The sequence below is a fragment of the Bos indicus genome, chromosome 13, assembly GCF_029378745.1.
Source record: "Bos indicus isolate NIAB-ARS_2022 breed Sahiwal x Tharparkar chromosome 13, NIAB-ARS_B.indTharparkar_mat_pri_1.0, whole genome shotgun sequence".
Lineage (NCBI taxonomy): Eukaryota > Metazoa > Chordata > Mammalia > Artiodactyla > Bovidae > Bos > Bos indicus.
In genome coordinates this window covers 34,830,774-34,850,777 of record NC_091772.1, presented here as the reverse complement: position 1 = coordinate 34,850,777, position 20,004 = coordinate 34,830,774, and the positions used below count along the sequence as shown (strand labels likewise).

At 43.2% G+C, this 20,004-nt stretch overlaps 1 protein-coding gene across 5 annotated transcripts in view; it reads left to right on the top strand.

Annotated features, from left to right (window-relative positions):
• Nucleotides 1-20,004, top strand: part of SVIL (supervillin) — a 256,109-nt gene that overhangs the window by 32,595 nt on the left and 203,510 nt on the right. For 3 of the 5 annotated variants that reach the window (XM_070800945.1, XM_070800944.1, XM_070800946.1), the window contains one exon: nt 7,672-7,770. The exons of the other annotated variants lie outside the window; for them this stretch is intronic. The gene's annotated coding sequence lies outside the window, so the exon portion shown is untranslated. The remainder of the gene's footprint in view (nt 1-7,671; nt 7,771-20,004) is intronic. 5 annotated transcript variants of the gene reach the window in all.

Sequence of the window (20,004 nt, the reverse complement as noted above, 5' to 3'; positions counted from 1 at the left end):
GACAGCATATTAAAAAGCAGAGACATTACTTGGCTAATAAAGGTCCGTCTAGTTAAAGCTATGATTTTTCCAGTAGTCATGTATGGATGTGAGAGTTGGACAATAAAGAAAGCTGAGCGCAGAAGAATTGATGCTTTTGAACTGTGGTCTTGGAGAAGACTTGAGAGTCCCTTGCAAGGAGATCCAACCAGTCAATCCTAAAGGAAATCAGTCCTGAATATTAATTGGAAGGATTGATGCTGAAGCTGAAACTCCAATCTCTTGGCCACCTGATGCGAAGAACTGACTCACTGGAAAAGACCCTGATGCTGGGAAAGATTGAAGGTGGGAGGAGAAGGGAAAGATAGAGGATGAGATGGTTGGATGGCATCACTGACTCGATGGACATGAGTTTGAGCAAGCTCTGGGAGTTGGCGATGGACAGGGAAGCCTGGTGTGTTGCAGCGCATGGGGTTGCAAAGAGTTGGGCACAACTGAGCAACTGAACTGGTAAGTCGCTTCAGTCGCGTCTGACTCTTTGTGACCCTGTGGACCGTCCCACCAGGCTCCTTGTCCATGGGGTTCTCCAGACAAGAATACTGGAGTAGGTTGCCGTGCCCTCCTCCAGGAGATCTTCCTGACCCAGGGATCGAACTTGTGTCTCTTATGTCTCCTGCATTGGCAGGTGGGTTCTTTACAACTAAGCCCACCTGGGAAGCCCAGGTATATTATTATAAGATTTTTCTCTTTCCTATAAAAAGCTACAGTTTTACATTTCCTGACGAAAGTTGGGTGTTGCACATCTTCCCATCCCCCAACTCAAACTAGCTTAAGCAAAACATCAAATTTGTTGACTTATAAACTAGAGCAATCCAGGAGTAAAGCTGGCTTCAGACAGGGCTCAAGTGTCCTCTCGGGGTTGGGCCTGAAAGATAGCCACTGGCAGTTCTTACAGCTTTGACCCAAAAAGAAAGAAGAAAGACCCTCTTTCTTCTAGTGCTGCTCAATCAAGTCTTATGAAAGGAATCTTTTTGGCCTGGATCACGTGCCCATGGCTGTGCCCAGAGGGGTGAACTGCCATTGCAGGGTCCATCCTTGGATTGAGGGGTGGAGGCAGTGACAGTGGGAGGGAGGAGGAGTTGCCAAATGAAGATAAGGGTCCATGGCAGACACACCCACACTTGTGCTAGTAGGGCCTGCTGTTGCTAGTGGCACCTGGTGGTGGAGGGATGGAGGATGGAGAGGAGGAAGATGGCAGTCCCGTGGCACCTGCTGTTTGTTAGAACCTTGAGGTTATTGGCTCAATTGCAATTCTTCTCCACCTGGCTTTTATGTAAGTACCTGGCTAGCCAAGGATAAACTCATGATTGGGAGTGAGAGCAGGAGAGGGAAACAGCCAAATGCTGTCTTCCATAGATAATGAAATCGTATGCCTTTCTTCACTGTTTTATAAGATATGGGAAAGGATTCATGGAAGGGGGTTCCCAGAACTCTTCCTGTGACATTTCCAGGCTCCTGTTGGTAGAAAGATTTTTGTAGGTGTGTCTTCTTGGTGAGAGGGTACCCCTGGGGTCACCTGGTAAGTTAGAGAGTTTGGGCAAAATATTCATCCGAGGGCTTTCTCAGCAAAAAAAAGAAAAAAAAAAAAAGGCCAGTAGTGATCTTTGTTTTACTGTGGGAGTCTCCTTTCCACATAAATGAAGTTAGAGCCTCAGCGTTCCCTCAAGGACCATCTTCATCCACCTCCCAAGTTTCCCTTTGATTTCAGCAATTTTGTCTTTATGCAATGAACAGTCTCTGTCTTGGTCAAGCATCTGCTAAAGAAGCTGACATTTTGAGTCTCTCTTTTTAATTTTTTTATTTAAACATTTTATTTTCTATGGGTGTATAGGCAATTAACAATACTGTGATAGTTTCAGGTGAACAGTGAGGGGGTTCAACCTTTCATATACATGTATCCATTCATCCCCAAACTCCCCTCCCATCCAGGCTGCCCCATAATTTTGAGCAGAGTTCATGTGCTATACAGTAGGTCCCTGTTGGTTATCCATTTTAAATATAGCAGTGTGCACCTTTCCATCCCAGACTCTCTTACTATCCCTTCCCCGCATCCTTACCTGAGGCAACCATAAGTTTGTTCTCTGTGAATCTCTCTTTATTTTAGGTCAATTAATTTTTCTTGATCTACGTTTTTACTGTTTATTGTGTCCTCTTTTTCTTCAAAAAGGGGAAAAAAATATCCATTCTGCCCTGAATTTGGAAATCTCTCATCGTCTTTGCTTGGTCAGTCAGACTTCATCACAGTGTAAACTTTGAAAATCACTTTTCAGTTCCTTATTTGTCCAAAGGGAGGGTTTTGAGCCCAAACCACTGTTGAGTTGGTTTGGTTTCTTTTCTAGCATTTTCACCAGCCCATGTACCCAGAGGAAGCAGTATAGCAGATGCCCTTGACCCCAGGCACACCAAGGCCTGGACTCGAACCACCTTTCTTCTCCTGCCTGGAGAGCTGGCCCCATCCGGCTTCCCACCCCTTATTTCCAGCCCCAGCAACACCACTCACTCAAACACTGAGCAAATCTGGCTGAAAAAAACCCTCTTTGTCAGTTCAGCCTTTAGCCTATCCAAAGCTATCATTAAAGCCATAGCAGTTGTTCAATTATTAAAATCCGTTCTTGTATTCAGCTCTCAGACAGAATCCAGCCCGTTGACCAGTTGTTCAGATCTGTCTTGAGTGCATTCAGATCCATGGTTTTACGGTGTCATTTGATGATGGTGCTTTTTCCAGCCGGGCTGGCTCCTGGTGGCTTAAACGGTGCAGCCAAATGGGCACCGAACCTCCCCACCTTGTCTCCTGTAAACAAAACTCTTGAACGTGATTTTGTGTTCAAAGCACCATGCTACACACTGGACACTTAAAGCTGTGAGACACTTACGATTTTGTTCCTGTATCCATTTTACAGATGAATAAAGAGGTTGGTGAGGTGAGGAAACCTGACCCAGTTAGAAAGCATTTTAAGGCCATCTGTGGGATTCCTGAGCCCACCTGGGATCCCTGCTTAGACAGCAAGGGGATGCTCCCTCCCTCATGGCTACAAAATGCCAATCCATTGGGGAGGGATAGCCATGTTTATTATCAGTTTCATGATGTCATCTCTTTGTGCTGATAGGAAGTCTAGTGGTACATTTCCTTTTAAAGGCAGTTTTAACATTGACAGACACTTGCTTCTAAATCAGCTGGCCAAAAGTAAGGAGCCCAGCCCATGATTTCTTGTTTCCTGTAGTTTGATCAGTCTTGCCTGCACCGACACTTCCTTTTTAGAGCAAACAACGGAACCTCTCCCCTGAGGTGGGCAGAAACTTACCTGAGTCATTGGAGCAGGGATTCCCCTGGTCCTTGAATTTCCCTTTGCTCTCTGATTCCCCTCCAGGAAGGAGACCAGAGCGGAGGGCTTGTCTGGTTCACTTAGCCTGAGGCTCAAATATTTGGGAGGGTGATTTTGAGCGTTTTCTTCTTATTGTTCTTAGACCACAGTGGTGAAATCACTCAGGCATCTACATGGTATTCCCCACCTTTGTTCTTCAGTCTCTGGTGGCCATGGGAGCTGGTGGCTTTACTGTTCCTACTGGAAGGAAACGTTAGTCACATCTTAATCCTGAGTCATACATTTACCCTCATTTGGGAAATAAGGAAATTTGACAGCAAGGCTGAGTCAATAATTTTGGTCCTGACCTTTGAGAGAGATTGGTAAACAAACTGAATCACAAATTGTTTATTATTTTGGTCACAGAAGCTAGAAAGTTCCCAAGAAGTGAATCTTTCAAATCTGTATAGTATCCCACATACTTTAAGCTCTATCTGTCATCAATTATTTAGATGATTAATACTGCTACAGATTTGGAAAATAAATATCTTTCTATTATAGAACACTACAGTTTTATTTAATGGGGAAAAAAAAAAAACAACAACGGTTCTCTTACTTTTCTTATTCTCTTAGAAGAAAATGTTCCACTGAATAATTTATGCTTTTAAAATGAAGCCTTGTGTTTTCATGATACCAGAGGCCCTTTCATTATCTAAGTGAATGTTAAGCAGCCCTGAATGTCAACCATTTTCATGTAATAAATATTTTGAACCTAGGACAACTCGGGCAACTTGATTGTCCTCAGGTGAAGTTCAGACTGAATTACACAGAAGTACAAATAATTGCAGATAATAGAACTAATCACAGTATGCAAATTAGCCATGATAAGAACCTTATGAAAGTTTTTCATGGTTATGTTCACGTAAAATAGGTTGTAAAATTTAATTATGTCATTCAGGATGGTAAACATATTATAGTTTCACACTTTTTAAAAGAATTGAGACAAATGGTTATTTGTAATTTTGTAATCTTGTTATTTTGTATAAAATGCATGATTTTTTAAGACAGAGGGACCAACTAAAAACGCACTGTGCCCTGATATTTCAGATCTAAAGTGCCTCCTTCTAAAATGTATGCTTGGCTTGAAATGACATAAAACCCTCCATGTTACTGATTTATACTTTAAAAAATTATTTCTGAAGATTCTACAGCAGGTCCTTGTTATCTGGGGATAATTAGAACCAGGAAAAAGCCATTTTAATTGAATCAACTTAAGCAGGGACCAGAATGTCATAATACAGTTTTTAAAAGCTTTGGGGCATTATCTGGCCAAAAACTCTGAATATCATGAAAATAGTATTTTTAGTTTAGACTTCACAAAATGTAGATGATCATTTTGACCTTGGCTAACTCTTAGAATGAGCAATGCTAAAAATCAAGTATTAATTGTTTGGAGAGGAATACACTTTTAGACAAACTTGTAATTGTGTATCATGGTACTTTATAAATCCCATTTGACATTGACATCACATCTTTAAGATGGTCAGTTTTACAGAAATACTTGAGATCCTAGCCATTTTCCTCTGGGCCTTTTATATTGTTGACTATCAAACTCCTCCTGGGTTGAAATCCCTACCTTGTCACCCATTTAAAATGTTTCTCTTAAATGACTGTGGCTCATCCGCCTGCTCAGTCCCCATTTGCCACTGTTTTACCTGTCATTGCTTAAGTTCTCTAATATTTTGATTAACCTCATGAAATTCTGTATTTGGAGGGCAAGATTTGCAATTAGGAAAGATGCTGATGATGAACAGGGATGGGATTTTGAGTGGGAATTCAAGTCACTTGATGGTTGATTGTTAGGAAATATTGTAGAGTTTTGAAGGCACGTTTCCCTAAAAAAAGCTCCTCACCATGTGGGGATCTGGACAGTGAGCATTCAGGTAACCGGGGCCCCCCTACCTCTTTGCCTGAGTCCATTGCAGTGCGCTCTGGAGACGAGGAGGCAGATTCATGTGTGGGCCAGGTGCTGGTCCTGCCAGGAAGTAGGTTTATGACCATGAATAAGTCATTTAACTTCTTTTGGACTAATTTTCTAATCTACAAAATGAAAGGGTTGAGCTCAAGCCCCTTCTGATGACAAGATTCTGTAATTCTGAAATGTTGGATATTTTCAGGCTGGTGAGAGTTTTAACACTCAGTTTTCATAGAATCCTAGAACTTAATAATCATCAAGAACCAGCTCCTTCTTTCAGTTTAATTGTACCATATAGCTTGCTTACTAAGTCACTTCAGTTGTGTCCAACTCTCTGCAACCCTGCCAGGCGCCTCTGTCCATGGGATTCTCCAGGCAAGAATACTGGAGTGGGTTCCTCCTCCAGGGCATCTTCCCGACCTAGGGATCGAACCTATGTCTCTTAAGTCTCCTGCATTGGCATACAGATTCTTTACCACTAAGTATCTATATATAATATAAGATGTAAAATATATATCTGTAGATAATTATTTCCATAGCTATGGATCACATATGGGTATATGTGATCATTTATTTGGTAAAATTGTAATCAGCACTTTGGAACAGTTTTAAATCTGCTCTTTTCAGTCATGTTATCCTTATGCATTTGCCTATATATTGTCATCTTTTTTCTTTCTTTCTCTTTATTTACTTTTTGGCCTCACCAAGTGCCTTATGGGATCTTTGCTCCTTGACCAGGGATTGAACCCTGGCCCTTGGTGGTGAGATCATAGAGTCCTGACCATCAGGGAGTTCCTTTATATTGTAATTTTAACATGTTTCTCTTTTTCACATTAATCTGTTCTAATGACTACCACTAATAATAATAATAATCCATAAGTACATTTTCTAAAAATTTTTAGTTTTAACTTTTTATTTTGTATTGGAATGTAGCCAGTTGACAATGTTGTGGTGATTTCAGGTGCACAGCAGAGTGACTCAGCCATCCTTAGACATGTATCCATTCTCCCCCAAACTCCCCAAGTACACGTGGTGGTGGTGGTGGTTTAGACGCTAAGGCATGTCTGACTCTTGCGCTGTAGCCTGCCAGGCTCCTCTATGGGATTCTCCAGGCAAGAATACTGGAGTGGGTTGCCATACCCTCCTCCAGGGGATCTTACCAACCCAAGAATTGAACCTGGGTCTCCTGCATTGCAGGCAGGTTCTTTACCGAAGTACATGTGTTATGATACATTATACTTCAATATACCCTGCCCAGTATATCCTGGCAACAGAGCATCTCTATACTTTAGAATTTGGGGGGGAAGTTTTGGGGTCATGTTACCATAGGCATCTCTGTAGGTAGACAGTTTTGTAAAAAGAGCTTCCCACCCCCCTAGGGCGGTCTGTGTACTGCAGTACTTAAACGCCTTTAGCCACTGCTGTAAACAGGAAGAAACATACTAAAGCAAAGGTCTGGCTAAGAGAAGCAGGGGGAGTGGCAAGGAAAGCTGGAAGGATATTCCTTTTGCTGCTGCCAGCAGGGCAAATCAAGATCCCGGGAGTCTGGCATAAATAAAGGAAGTTGGGAAGGACACAGAAAGGGGTTTCTGGATGCATTTTCGGAGCACTGCACCGCATATTCAGTTAACCCGGAGGGCTTGGTGACCTTTGGCTTCTGAAGTTGCACTGAGCCTGGTGCAGAGAACAAAGCCACCAGACCTCACCAGCCTCCAGGAGCAGAAGTGCTCACGGGAGTGAGGCAGCCACAGGCCAAATGAGCAAATCCTGCATGGTTAAAAACAGCAGCACTTTTTAATTCAAGATCTGGGAGATTGTCAAAGCATCCTGGGGGGATAAGAGTTTGTTCATCCGTTAAAATTTCATCTGCTGCCTCCTACAAGATGAAGGGAGCATAATTGACACTCTTCCATCCCCTCTGGCCATGTCTGCTTTAGTCTCTGGTTGCTCTGGGTCTCCTGCATATGTGGGTGAATGGCTTGCAATGCTTTTTGACATAACTTGCTAAGGTTTCCCTTTATTGAGAAAGAAAGGGAACTCTGTGTTGCAGAAATGGGGGGGTAACTTGGTTGTTTACAGTAGCTGATGGCACATGTTTCAAGTTAAGCCAGGTTAAGCAAGGCAATTTTTAGCCGTGATGGGCATGACCAAGTAGAAAAAAAAAATACTGTTACAGAAATTTTATGTCAGTTTCACTTCCCCTTGTTGGAGGCCTTATGGAAATGAGGGGTAGTGATAAAGTCTGGTGAAGTCCACTGTTCTCAGAGAATTTATTTCATCTCATTTATGTATTCCTCAGCTTTAGAAGTCACATCCTATAGTTTAACAAAAAAAAAAAATTTTTTTTTTTTCCAGATTCTAGCTACATCAGAAACTGGTCATTTTCTAAAACTAAAGGAGAAAACTAGGAAGGGGTGATGAATTCTTTCTGAGTTTCAAGTTACAAAATAAAACGTAAGTATTGATGATTTCACAATGTGTTTACAATACTGTTGAGACCAGCTGAAAAAGCAGCAAATAACCAAGAGTTTTGGATATTTGCTCTCACAAAAAATAACATGTACACTTCTGATTTACTTATGGGATTTTAAAAGAGAAGCAAAACTTAGCATATTCTTTTAAAATAAGCTTTCCAGGTAGATACACCAGAGGGTTAAGGTGAGACCCAGCTGAATAGTTTATTTTTTTCATAGACTGCATCCCTGGGCACGTTTCCCAGGCTTGGTCTGTATAATATCCCCTGATTTAGAGAGAGATGTGAGAATTTCCAATATCAAAGTTGGAGAAAGACAGCTAAAGAGTAGGGATTTACTTTAATCACACATAAATTTGATGAAACTTAATCACCAGTGGCTGCCTTAGGTCTTTCCCCAGGTCTAACTCACTTAAGCCCCATGACAGCTGCTAGCCCTACCTGGACACGCCCAGATCTCTTTGGCTGGACCCCAGGAACAGCACCCTCTCAGCCCCCTCATCCTAAAGCTGGTCATCCTCTCCAGGCCAGGGGTAGTCCTCGCGGGGTGCCCTTCTTCCCATTTCCCAGGACTTACAGCCAAAACCAAGGACCGTCATTAGTCCTCGGGACTGCCATTAAGACCACCAGACTTATTGTTTCCTCAAAAGGCTGTCTTTCCAAATCTCTTGGCAATATTTTGTCATTACGGACAGTCACAGTTCCTCTTTTCCACTTCTCAGTGTATCCATTGATTTTCCTCCTCTCCTTCAAATTGCTCTGCTTAATGACTGGATTCATGGCTAAAAGGAAATCACTTTTAAATTCATATCGATCTACTTTTTGTTTTTTAAAAAGCCAAATCGATCTCAGGGCCCATAGGCTGAGGATATAAAAAAAAATTAGAATTTTTGAAACCTCTGACTGTCTAATGAACAGGCTACCCTGCCTGGAGGAGCATCTCTGTTGATGGAAGCGTTTCTATAGAAACTGCACACCTGTCTGACAAGGATTCTCCAAAAGAGGAGCCTGGCTGAATTTGGAACAAAGTTTTCTAGGTTCCAGCCAAAAGGAATTATGCAGTTTCTCAGTTGATGGCCCAAAGGAAGCAAAGTTGTGTGTGTGTTTAATTCACACATTTTAAAAATTAAGCCAAGAGATTCAACTAGATTATTGCACATCTACTGAAAGGTGACTGTCTGATTCTCGAGTATATTTCCAGAAAAGCTGTTCAGGGAGAGAGACTCTGTGGGCATTTTTCTGTGTGATGTGGGCTGCAATGGATGCAGGGTGGGATCCCAGAGGGCTCTTGACAGCAGGCGGGCACAGACAAAGCACACACTGAATCAGGGTGATTGACCATTGGGATCAACAGAGGGGGACAGTGGTGAAAGCTGATAGTAAACTGTCTGAAGTGGGTATGTAGGTTTTGCTGGGCCGTGAGGGAGATTATATGAGTTGATTATACATCTGACTGTAATGAGGGTCTGAACATGACTTTTGAACCCCATCTGCCCTGCCACCCTTGAACCCCTAGTGTCTGCCTCCTGCTCCCGTAGCCCCATTGACCTGTCCTTGGAGGTGATGGAGGAGTAGTCCTTAATACATGAAAGCAAGCACAGTAGGGTCGTCTTTCCTGAAAACTTCTATATATATTTGAGCCTCTGAAGGCATATTTATTTGTGTTTTAACGAAGTCATGCTCCTGTTTGCTCCTCGAGCCTCCCTTATTCCAGCAAGAAGTGTTTTCTCCTCCTCCATTCTGCACGAGCATTGCTGGGCCCTTGTCTCGTTCCATTGCTCTGGTTCCTTTCACATTAATTATGTGGAAAGAGGCGTTTCCTCACTTACTACTAGACTGTTAACTCCAGGAGGCAAAGGATTTCTTTCTGTTTTGTTTGCTACTTGACGTCAAGCGCCTGGAACAGTGTCTGGTATGTGGAAGGTGCGTGATAAACGTTTACTGGGGTAAATGAGGTGGCGAATGCATCTTTCTGACCCAGATTCCTTAGGCTCAGGACCCGTCCCTTCATCCATGAACTTCTTGCTGGACTGACACAGCGGCTGGTCTACTCACTGACCATTGGTCTGTGGGGTGTGATCACCCACGCCTGGTCCCCTCAGAGGGCCTGGGGAGGGGGTGTGCGGTATTGTCACCACCTTGGAGACCTTAGGTTAAACTGTCAGCTATTGAAGGCATTTCCTGGGTGCTTACAGGTGTGACATGGAAGGGAGGCAGCCACCACGGGGCAGCTCTGGTGTAAATGGTGGGACCAGCCCCTCCTAGGAAGCATCTCTGATGGATGGGCCATGGCTGGTGGAGGCAGGAAGGGCGTGTGCTGGTTGTCACAACTGAGTCTTCCCCTCTGGTTGGGTCTAAGAGGAAGCCTGTGGTTAAGTCACGTGGCGGCAGAGTATCTGTCCCTGACAGGAAGGTTAAGGTGGCCCAGACTAAGCCCTGCCTCTGTTTAAATAAAGGAGGACAGACAGAGGCTGCATTGCAAGGCGTGGGATGTGATTTGCAGCAGATAAGGAGTCAGGCTGATGGAAAGTCAAATCTAATTCGGATGATCTAATAACATCTTTGAGTGGTTGCCCTGAGGGTCAATTCTGGTTGGTTATGGCTTTTACTTCCCTGCCACCCAACCCCACAATCACAAGGAGGAGAGCGGGAAGCTCTCAAGAGGTTCTTTCTCAGAACCTCTGTGCTAAGAGTGTTTATCTGGAAAGGACATTGTAGGTACAAGACTTAGGCTGTAAGACACAGTAAGAGTTGCCTTCTGGTCAGCTGATGAGTAACTTTGAGATGATCATGAGATATTAATATCGTAAAACTGGATTTTTGCTCCTGTCCTCCCCTGCCCGCTTCTCTTTCTTCTTCTTGTTCATCATCATCATCGTCATCTCCTTGTCCACACACACACACACACACACACCCCCCGCCCCCCGCCCCCCCCCCCCGCCCCCCCCGGCTGACACTTGAGAAACTGTCAAGCCTTTCCCTGTCAGGCTCTGTGCAGAGGTGGCTGGAGTCTCTCTCGTCATCACCAAGTATTTATGAAGCTCTCACTCGGTGTCACGTAATTGCTGCCAACTTCTCCTCCTCCTCTGCTTTGTGCTCCCTGAGCCTTGCTCTCCAGTTGCTCCATGCTCTCCTATTCCTTTCCCCCAGGGTCATCCCTTCCCAGCCTCCCTTACCAAGCCTAGTCCCTGCCCCACCTCCACCTCCTGGAAACCCACCTGGTTGCAGCCCGGCAGAGCCCCTGCTGCCCTCACCTCCGGCCCCAGGAAAGCAAGCCCGGCAGGTGATGCCAGTCACACCGGGGGAATCCGCAGCCTGAGCTGTGACCACCTTGTCTCTCCTTCCCTTTGCCCCTCTCGCACTGGGCTCCATCACCCTCCCAGGATACACAGGGCACTTGTGATAACCTGACCCTTTGGCTGTGACCCCAGAGCTGACGTCTAGTCTCAGTATAGTCAGCTCCTCTGATGCAGCCCTCCAGCCCCACCCAGTGGTTCCATGTCAACCCATGTGAGGGGTGATGGCACCACTTGGGAAGCCTTCACAGAAGGACCTAGACTCACAAGAGAAATGGAAACATTCCTGTAGTTTTCACGTCTTGTGCTAGAAGTGTTACTTGGAGGGAAAATACATCTTTTTGGCATCTGGATTCATGGGCTGGGGGTAGCTGCTGAGCTGAATTGGAGATGGAGAATGTGTGGAACAGAACGGTGGGCGTCCAGGACACTCAGAGTGGGTGTGTGTGCTGTGCTCAGTCGTGTCTGACTCTCTGTGTCCCCATGGACTGTAGCCCACCAGGCTCCTCTGTCCATGGGACTTTCCAGGCAAGAATACTGGAGTGGGTTGCCATTTCCTACTCCAGGGATCTTCCTGATCTATCCAGGCATCAAACTCATGTCTCTTGTGTCTCCTACATTGGCAGGCAGATCCTTTACCTCTGTGGCACCTGGGAAGCTTTCACAGAGGAAGTCAAAATGATTCAGTCTCTTCCCTAAGTTTCCATTTTTTTATTAGAGATTTTAAAAATGATTAAATAGCAGTTTTCAATACCCAGTTGATCAAGGTATTTTAGAAACCTTTGATTTGAAAAGTTCTAAGGTGAATGATCTTTGGTTTGGTGGACAGTTGGCTTCTGATGACCTGGGGTGAACTCTTGTATAAGTGAGTAGGGCTGGTTCTCAAGAGATGCTTCCAGTATCCAAGGATCGTAACCGAGTGCCAGTAGGAGAAGAGACTTAGAAAATACGCTCCATGCAGCCACATGGGTGTTGCATCATAGCAGATGCTAGCTGAACAGGAGCCCTAGTTGTGGCCAAAGGCCGTTGTCAAAAACAGAAGGGTTGGCTCTAATCTCCCTCACCAGGATCCAGCTCAGTGTTCCATAACCAGCTGCTCTGGTCCCCGAAGATGACATCTCAGGGCCCAGGGTCACCCTCCCTGCCCTGCCAGAGCCGGGCCCACCTGGCTCTTCTCTCTACTTACTTTAGACAAGAGGAAATCTCTATGAGACTCTGAGTGTAGTCTCAGAAACATGTCTTATTTTATTGTCATGGCCCAAGACTACTTAGTAATTCCTTAGGACTGGAGGTAAGCTGACTGTACTATTTCCTAAGTATCTGTATTTAACAAGTTAAATAGTCTTTGCTCTCAATGAGTTTATATCATACATACACACACACACATGCCTACCCTTATTATTTGAACTTTGATGATATGTGTGTTTCTGTAACACAGATAGTAACACAACAACAGGATGGAGATGAATAAATCTTTACTATAATAAATCTTTGTGTAACACTAGGGCAGGGCTGTTTTATCCATCATGAGAATAGAAGGATGGAGGAAAAGGCATGGTTTTCCCTTCACCTGGAGGGGGAACAAATGGAGGAAAAACTAGTTTTATTCTTAGAAGAGTTGAGGGCATGAATAGAACATGGTTTGATGAATAAGAAATGGCAACCATGGTGGGACTGGTTGGGGAAAGGAGGTGGTGTGCCTCTGGGAGGCGTCAGGGGACTGCGTGGATAGGAGTAACATTCTAGTAAATTGGAGGGCTGGTTTCTAGGGGTCCTGGTATTTCAGGTTCTACCCTGGGTCATGGCTGTGACCTAGGCTTATTGAACTGCTTGCTGCAAAGTTATGTGTGGTAGGGAGAATCATGACTCCCCAAAGAACCATGGTTCACATCCTAATTCGCAGAGGCTATGGATATATTAGGTTACATGGCAAATAGGAAGGTCTTATCTGGCCTTGAAATGGGGAAGCTATCCTGATGGTCCAGGTGGGTCCTACGTAATCACAAGGGTCCTCTGACGTGAAGGAGATGCAGGAGAGTCAGTGTAAGAGTGATGCCGTGGGATGAAGTCTTTGGAGGAGGGGCCACAGGTCAAGGAAAGCAGGGGCCTCTAGAAGCTGAAAAGGCCAGGAAATAGATTCGCCCCTGAAGCTGCCAGAGGGGATGCAGCCATGCTGACACTTCAATTTTCAGGCCAGTGAGACCCAATTCAGACTTCTGACCTCTAGGGCTGTAAGATAATAAAGTTATTTTAAGCCACCAAGTATGTAGTAATTTGTTACAGCACTGATGGAAAACAATCCAGTATGAAAACCAGCCTCTACTGTGGAGATGTGAGACTCCCTTAGTTATTTATGAAACTTAATACAATGGAAAATTTATGAAAGATAAATAACTTGAAGAATCTTGTCAAAATGAATTGTAAGATCTCTCTAAGATAATCTGTTTCAGCAAAGTGAGGGCAAGAACTTTATTTCCTCACTATTATACCCTCACTGCCTAATTCATTTTTATAATTCATTTTTTAAGTGAATGAAACTCTTCATTTAAGTCCATGAAAAAACAAGAGAACGATCTTTTCAAAGAAATTATTTTATGCAAAAGTGTGTCACTATGATTAGAAATCTTAAATTCAGACTCTCTTTATAGACCAAGAATATTATACTTTACATTATCACTCAAAGATAAGAGGTTTGGTTAGAGGATTTAATTTCTTTTAAGTTGTTGGGTGTAAGCAGGAATCATTTTTGTTTTCTTGGGTTCTAGGAACGTCTTTGTACCTATGCATGGTTGGAGTGTTAACTTGCCCTTTGTCTTATCAATAAAACTACTGTAATATGTAGCAAGCTGTAACCTTAAATCCATGATACCGCCCCCCCCCCACTCCGCCCCCAAAAAAGTGCTCATTATTTGTGAAATTTAGTTTAGGAAACCTGATACTATAATACTTGTCTATTATAAATGATCTTTGCCTGGACTGTTAGAATTACAAATATTTCTAGTGTAGATTTGCTATTTCTTGGCTCACTTATTCTTCGAGAAAAATCTTGGCTAGGATTTGGCTATGTGCCAGGCCATGGGAAAACAAAGGTAACTGAGATATAGCACTTTGCAGAGAAAGCCACCTTCTCAATGGGAAGAAAAAGAAGTCTGTAGATGATGAAAAGATGAAATAGCCAATACTGAAATAATTCCCAGTGTCAAGAGTAGTCAACTTTCAACTCTGCAAGGAGAATACAGCAGAGAGGAAGAGACTAGAGGACCAGAAGGAGCCTGGCAACTAGAAGGGACAAGTATTAATTGCCTACTGAATCCTGGCATTTTTACACGTAATTTTATCATTTTACTTTGCAAAATCACACAGAGTGGAAATAATAATCACTGTCTTCTGAGTCACTGATTTTAAAGCAGAGATGGGCAGACTTTTCTGTGAAGGGCTAGATAGTAAATATTACAGGTTGTGAAGGGCTAGATAGTAAATATTATCTGTGGGGCTATGTGAAAATACAGGCTATGGAGGCCATACTGTCTCTGTCACATCTATTCAACTCAACTGTTGAGGCAGGAAAACAGCCACATAGACTGTGGAAACAAGTGAGCACGTCTGTGTTCCAGTAAAATTTTATTGACAACAATCGACAGTGGACCAGATCTGGCCCAGGGGTTGCAGTTCGCTAATCCCTATTCTCAAACAGCCATGATAGCTACCATTTCATTTTAGAATATTTCTGGAGAGGGAGATTATAGGTTTCATTAGCTTTACAAGTGGGTTGGTGACAGTTTCAAAATGAATTATAGAATCTCACCAAGAAATAATGGCAGACTGGATTAATAATGGAGGTTCAGACAGACCCAGTTTTTGGACATTTCACATCATCCTGGTTAATATTTAACAGGCCTCTGAGAATCCAGATATAATCCATCTTTAGGTCATTATATGATGAGTCCAAAGAGAAAACCACACTAATTCAGTCTTGGCACAGGATATGACGCTGCGTAGGCATGTGTGTGTGTTAGCTCTGAGATTTTTAAAATCATGGATATAAAGAAGATTTGTCTGGAACCATTGGGAAGAAATGAGGTAAATATCTGAGCGGATGACCTGGGAGAAGCCTAGAGTGTAAAGTCTCAATACCACTGTCTTCTGGAAAAAGGCAGAAACATCTGGTTAGTGTAACAATGAGGGGTGATGTGAAAGGAAACACCATGTCCAGATTGGAAAAGCAGAATACATCTTGACATCTTAAAGCAACAAGCCAGAAAAAAAAAAATCTGTCTTTAATAGCTGATAGTGTGGGAAAAGTCACTAAATTCAGAGATTGAGTTTCTTAATTTGGTTTCTTAATCCTTTAGAGCAAAACAGTGAATTTTTCTTTCCAAGAGTATATCCAAGTGTATCTCTTAAGATACAGAGTAGTAGGAAAACACCTGGAAAACCATTACAGGACTTTAAAAAAATGTGACACCGGGAAGCTGTTTAGGTCACCTGTCCTAGCCCTAACGTGACTGAAAGGAAATTTTTCTCTTGGCTGATGAGAGAGAGCTTGGACGAATTTGGTTACATTGGGGAGCTTATTTCTTTTGAGTAAAATTTTCAAAAATCAAAAGCACACAAAGTTTATAAGACGGTTTCAAGTGTAGATGGTTCCAACTGGATTGAAACATTTTTTCACCAACAGGAATCAATTAAAAGGATGTTGTCTCCAGAGGTCCCCATGCTTGGCACCCACAAGTGTGTTTTGATCTGGTTCCCCATCCGGCTCTGTACTGTTGCTCTTAAGATTGACTTGGAAAAAAGAGGGAGGAAAAGATGGAAAATAAGGGAGTTGATATCTTCCTGGAAGACACTGTAGATGTCAGCAGACTGAATTATTCCAACCAAAACAATGTAAGCTTTTCCTTATGCTTTGAATCCTGGGCACGAATCTTATCTTGGACGAGACAGATGTGATTCTGGGGACGTGCACCGCGTCCTGAGCTTTGGTGACTTTTCTGCTTGTCACTTTGACAGGAATCAGACACCCTACCGCTCTGCATTTGTGTACTGTTTCTAGCCTCTTTCTAAGTTCAGTGGAACTTCATAAAACTCAAGAAATCTTAGGACAGCTTGAAGAAAATAATCTGTAAAGTAGATCAGTGTTTTAATGTGGATTATAGCCAACAAAGAGCCTTTATGTTGAAGGCTTTAATGCATAAGCTAATTAAAGAGTCTTACAAGTTGACTTTTCTTTCCCAACAGACAAAGCCTTTTTTTAAAAAGTTAATTAATTGGACTTTCCTGGTGATCCAGTGGTTAAGAATCTGTCTTGCAGTGCCAGAGACACTGGTTTGATCCCTGGTCCTGGAAGATCTCACATGCCAGGGGGCAACTAGGCCCATCCACCACAGTTACTGAGCCCATGCTCAGGAGTCCTGGAGCCGCAACTACTCAGCCCACGTTTAGCAACCACTGAACCCCATGCACCTGAGCTCCGCAACAAGAGAAAAGCCACCATGATGAGAAGCCCGAGCACCCCAACCAGAGAGGAGCCCCTGCTTCTCTCCACAACTAGAGAAAGCCCACACACAGCAATGAGACCCCAGAACAGCCAAAAATAAACAAGTAAATAAATAAATATTTTTAAAGTTAATTAATTTGGTTGCACTGGATCTTCACTGCTGTGTGCAGGCTCTTATTTGTGGCAGGTGGGATCTAGTTTCCTGACCAGTTCCCTGCATTGTGTGCCCAGAATCTTAATCACTGGACCACCAAGGAAGTCCCCAGACAAAGCCTTTTTGCAATGTAAATGTGGTAAGGAATATTCATACTCTGCAGTCTTGCTGGCATTCTTTTCTTTTAGCAAGGGTTAAATAAGGGGGATCTTCAAAGCCTTGGTGCTATATTATAGAGAGCTTTGAAGTTTTTATTAGCTTCCCTGGAATCACTGTTCCCTGGAAAGTTCACTAATGGAATATATAGTTTCTTACACAAATCCATTTCCTAGCTGTATAGAGTAAATTACCTAGTCAGTGGGGATTCCATGGCAAGATAAAGTTAATACCTAAACTGGTCCCAAGTCAGCTATTCCCATTGTAAAGCTTTTGCAGTCATAAGGTACAATGTTATTTGGGTTAAATTAACATTTCTGTATCTTAACTCACCTCTTGAACTTCCTGAAAGCAGCATAATATGCCTTTCCCAGCCAATCAGATGACAGCTCTTATATATGGAGCTAACCTCTTCCAGCTTAGTGGGCGGTGCCAGCCTGCACTCAGTGCCCCTTCTCATCTCTGCATCTCCACCTGTGTCACCACCCTGTCTGGAGCAGACTGTCTCTGCCTTCTTGGTGGTGGTGGCCTCCTATCAAGTTCTCTGCTGCTTCTTTCCCTCTTCCCCATCTACCTAAACCCCGAGGTCTATTTTTCTTGGAGGAGCTAGACTGATTCTTTAAATCAAGATCATTCGTGCCCTCCTGTAAACCCTACAGTGGCTTCTCGTACCTACAGTGGCTTCTCATACCTCCAGTGGCTTCTCATACCTCCGAATCAAATCCCAAGTCCTTCTTTGGCACAGGCCTGTGATCTGTGCTCAGCTTTCCCTGTCCTGCATTTCCTGCTGGCTTCCCAGGCAACTCCCTGTCCCTCCCTCTGCTCCAGCCACACAGGCCACCTTGCTTGTCATGCACCCATTCAAAACTTGAAACTTCACACTTCCCTGCTCCTGAACCCCCCTCCCTCCACATACCCTGCAGCTTTCTGGCCAGTTCTTCCAGGTTTCTGCTCAAAGACAACTGCCTGAGACCCGACCACTTTATCTAAATGAAAAAACCCCATCCTCTTACCTGGCTTTTCCTTCCTTCCTTCTCTTACTAATGGACATTCAGCTTATTATTGATTGATTGCTTGGTTTAAATGTTCATTCATTTATTTATAGTTCATCTATCCCTCCCAAGAGAATGTAAACTCCATAAAGACAGGGACTTACAATGATATACATGTATCTTTCATGCCTCACATACATAGGCAATCAAGAGGTATCTGCTGGGTGTTGAATGAAGGAAAGAACCAGAGTCATTCACATTGTCTTTGGTTTCCATATATAGACCAAGTCACAGAGCAGTTTATGTTGTTCAAAATGCCAATGATGTTTTTTATTTTCCTGCCTTAATAAAGTTTTCAGTCCAATAGCCAGAGTTTATCTTAGATTTAGCTCTTGCCTAAAGATCTTAGCAGTGACCTTGGTCAGTCTCCAGTGTAGGGTTCAACATTTGAACACAGGTACCATATGGACATGAGGACCTGGACTTCCTGGTGATGTAATGGTTTTGTGGTGGCCATCCGTGTCCATGGACAGAGCTGCTGGAATCTTACTTGCCTTGTTAGTGATTAGCAGGCACGTATATAGCACAAGGAAAAAGAGCCAATAGGCATGTCTATTCTTAGTACAGTAGAGTTCCCATAATTATCTAAGCACTCAGAGGTTACTTTAAGAAATTTTGTAAGACTAATGGAGCTTTTTCTCCTACCAATGAGCTACTCATCATCTTCCTATAAATATTATATGAGAAGAAATCAGGGGTGGGAGTTAATAGAGGAAGTTGGATACATGGTCTGTAGAACCTTGTAGAAGATCTTAAGAGCCCCATTCCATGAGATAATTTTGTTGGCATAATTGCTTTGGGCTGCTTCTAAAGAGTCAGATGTATCAATGCGTAATTTACATTCAGTAAAATTCACTTTTTTAAAAAGCATATGGCTGTGCATTTTGATAAGTGCATACAGATACAGTTTTGTAACCACCATAATCAAAATATAAGTTTTCGTCCTTGCAAAATGTTCCTTGGAATGTGCTCCACTGTAATTGCTCAGCCCTGACCCCTGGAAATCACTGATGTGTTTTCTATCCTTATGGTTTTGCCTTTTCTATAATGCCCTGTAAATGGAATCATGCAGTCTGTCTCTGTTTGAGAGGCACCGATATGTTATTGGTAGTTTGTTCCTTATTACTGCAAAGTATTCCTGTGTGAATATAGTTTCTCTTCTCCCTTCAATTCTGTGTTCCAGTCTCTTCTACTTGGACTTTTAATTACCTTTTATGTAATATTTCAAACCTTCCCTGTTGCCTGAGTTCCTTTTTTCCTTCTCTGCACCAGTGCAGTGTCTGTACCCAGCAGTTCTAAGTACATATCTGTTTGGTTGATCCCTGGGGGCAGTGATGGCAATTGGGGTACTTCTGTGCATGTGTAGCAGGCTCATGTGGCATATGTACAAGGTGAGTGAGCCCTACCCCAGGGCTGAGGTAGAGATTCCTATTATTTCTCTCCTGGCAGCAAGGCATTACCTGCCAGACATAGAATATAAAGAAGGCTGAACACTGAAGAATTGATACTTTCAAACTGTGATGTTGGAGAAGACTCTTGAGAGTCCCTTGGACTGCACAGAGATCAAACCAGTCAATCCTAAAGGAAATCAACCCTGAATATTCATTGGAAGGACTGATGCTGAAGCTCCAATACTTTGGCCATCTGATGCGAAGAACTGACTCATTGGAAACAACTCTGATACTGGGAAAGATTGAAGGCAAGAGGAGAAGGGGACTACAGAGGATGAGATGGTTGGATGGCATCACCAACTCAATGGACATGAGTTTGAACAAATTCCAGGAGATTTGATGGACAGGGAAGGCTGGCTTGCTGCAAACCATGGGGTTGCAAAGAGTCAGACATGACTGAGTGACTGAACAGTGGGATATAAAACTGGATTTGAGCTGTCACAGCAGTGAAGATCCATCTTACCATGAGGGGGGAGTCAGACCAAATCTGTGGTTTTTATAAGATATATAGATTTAGCTTGGAGACACCAGCCGTGAAAAGTGCAGAATCTTGTCTAAAGGCTTTCCTATCTCTTAAAGCTTTTGCGTTGTTTTTTTAATCACTGGTAA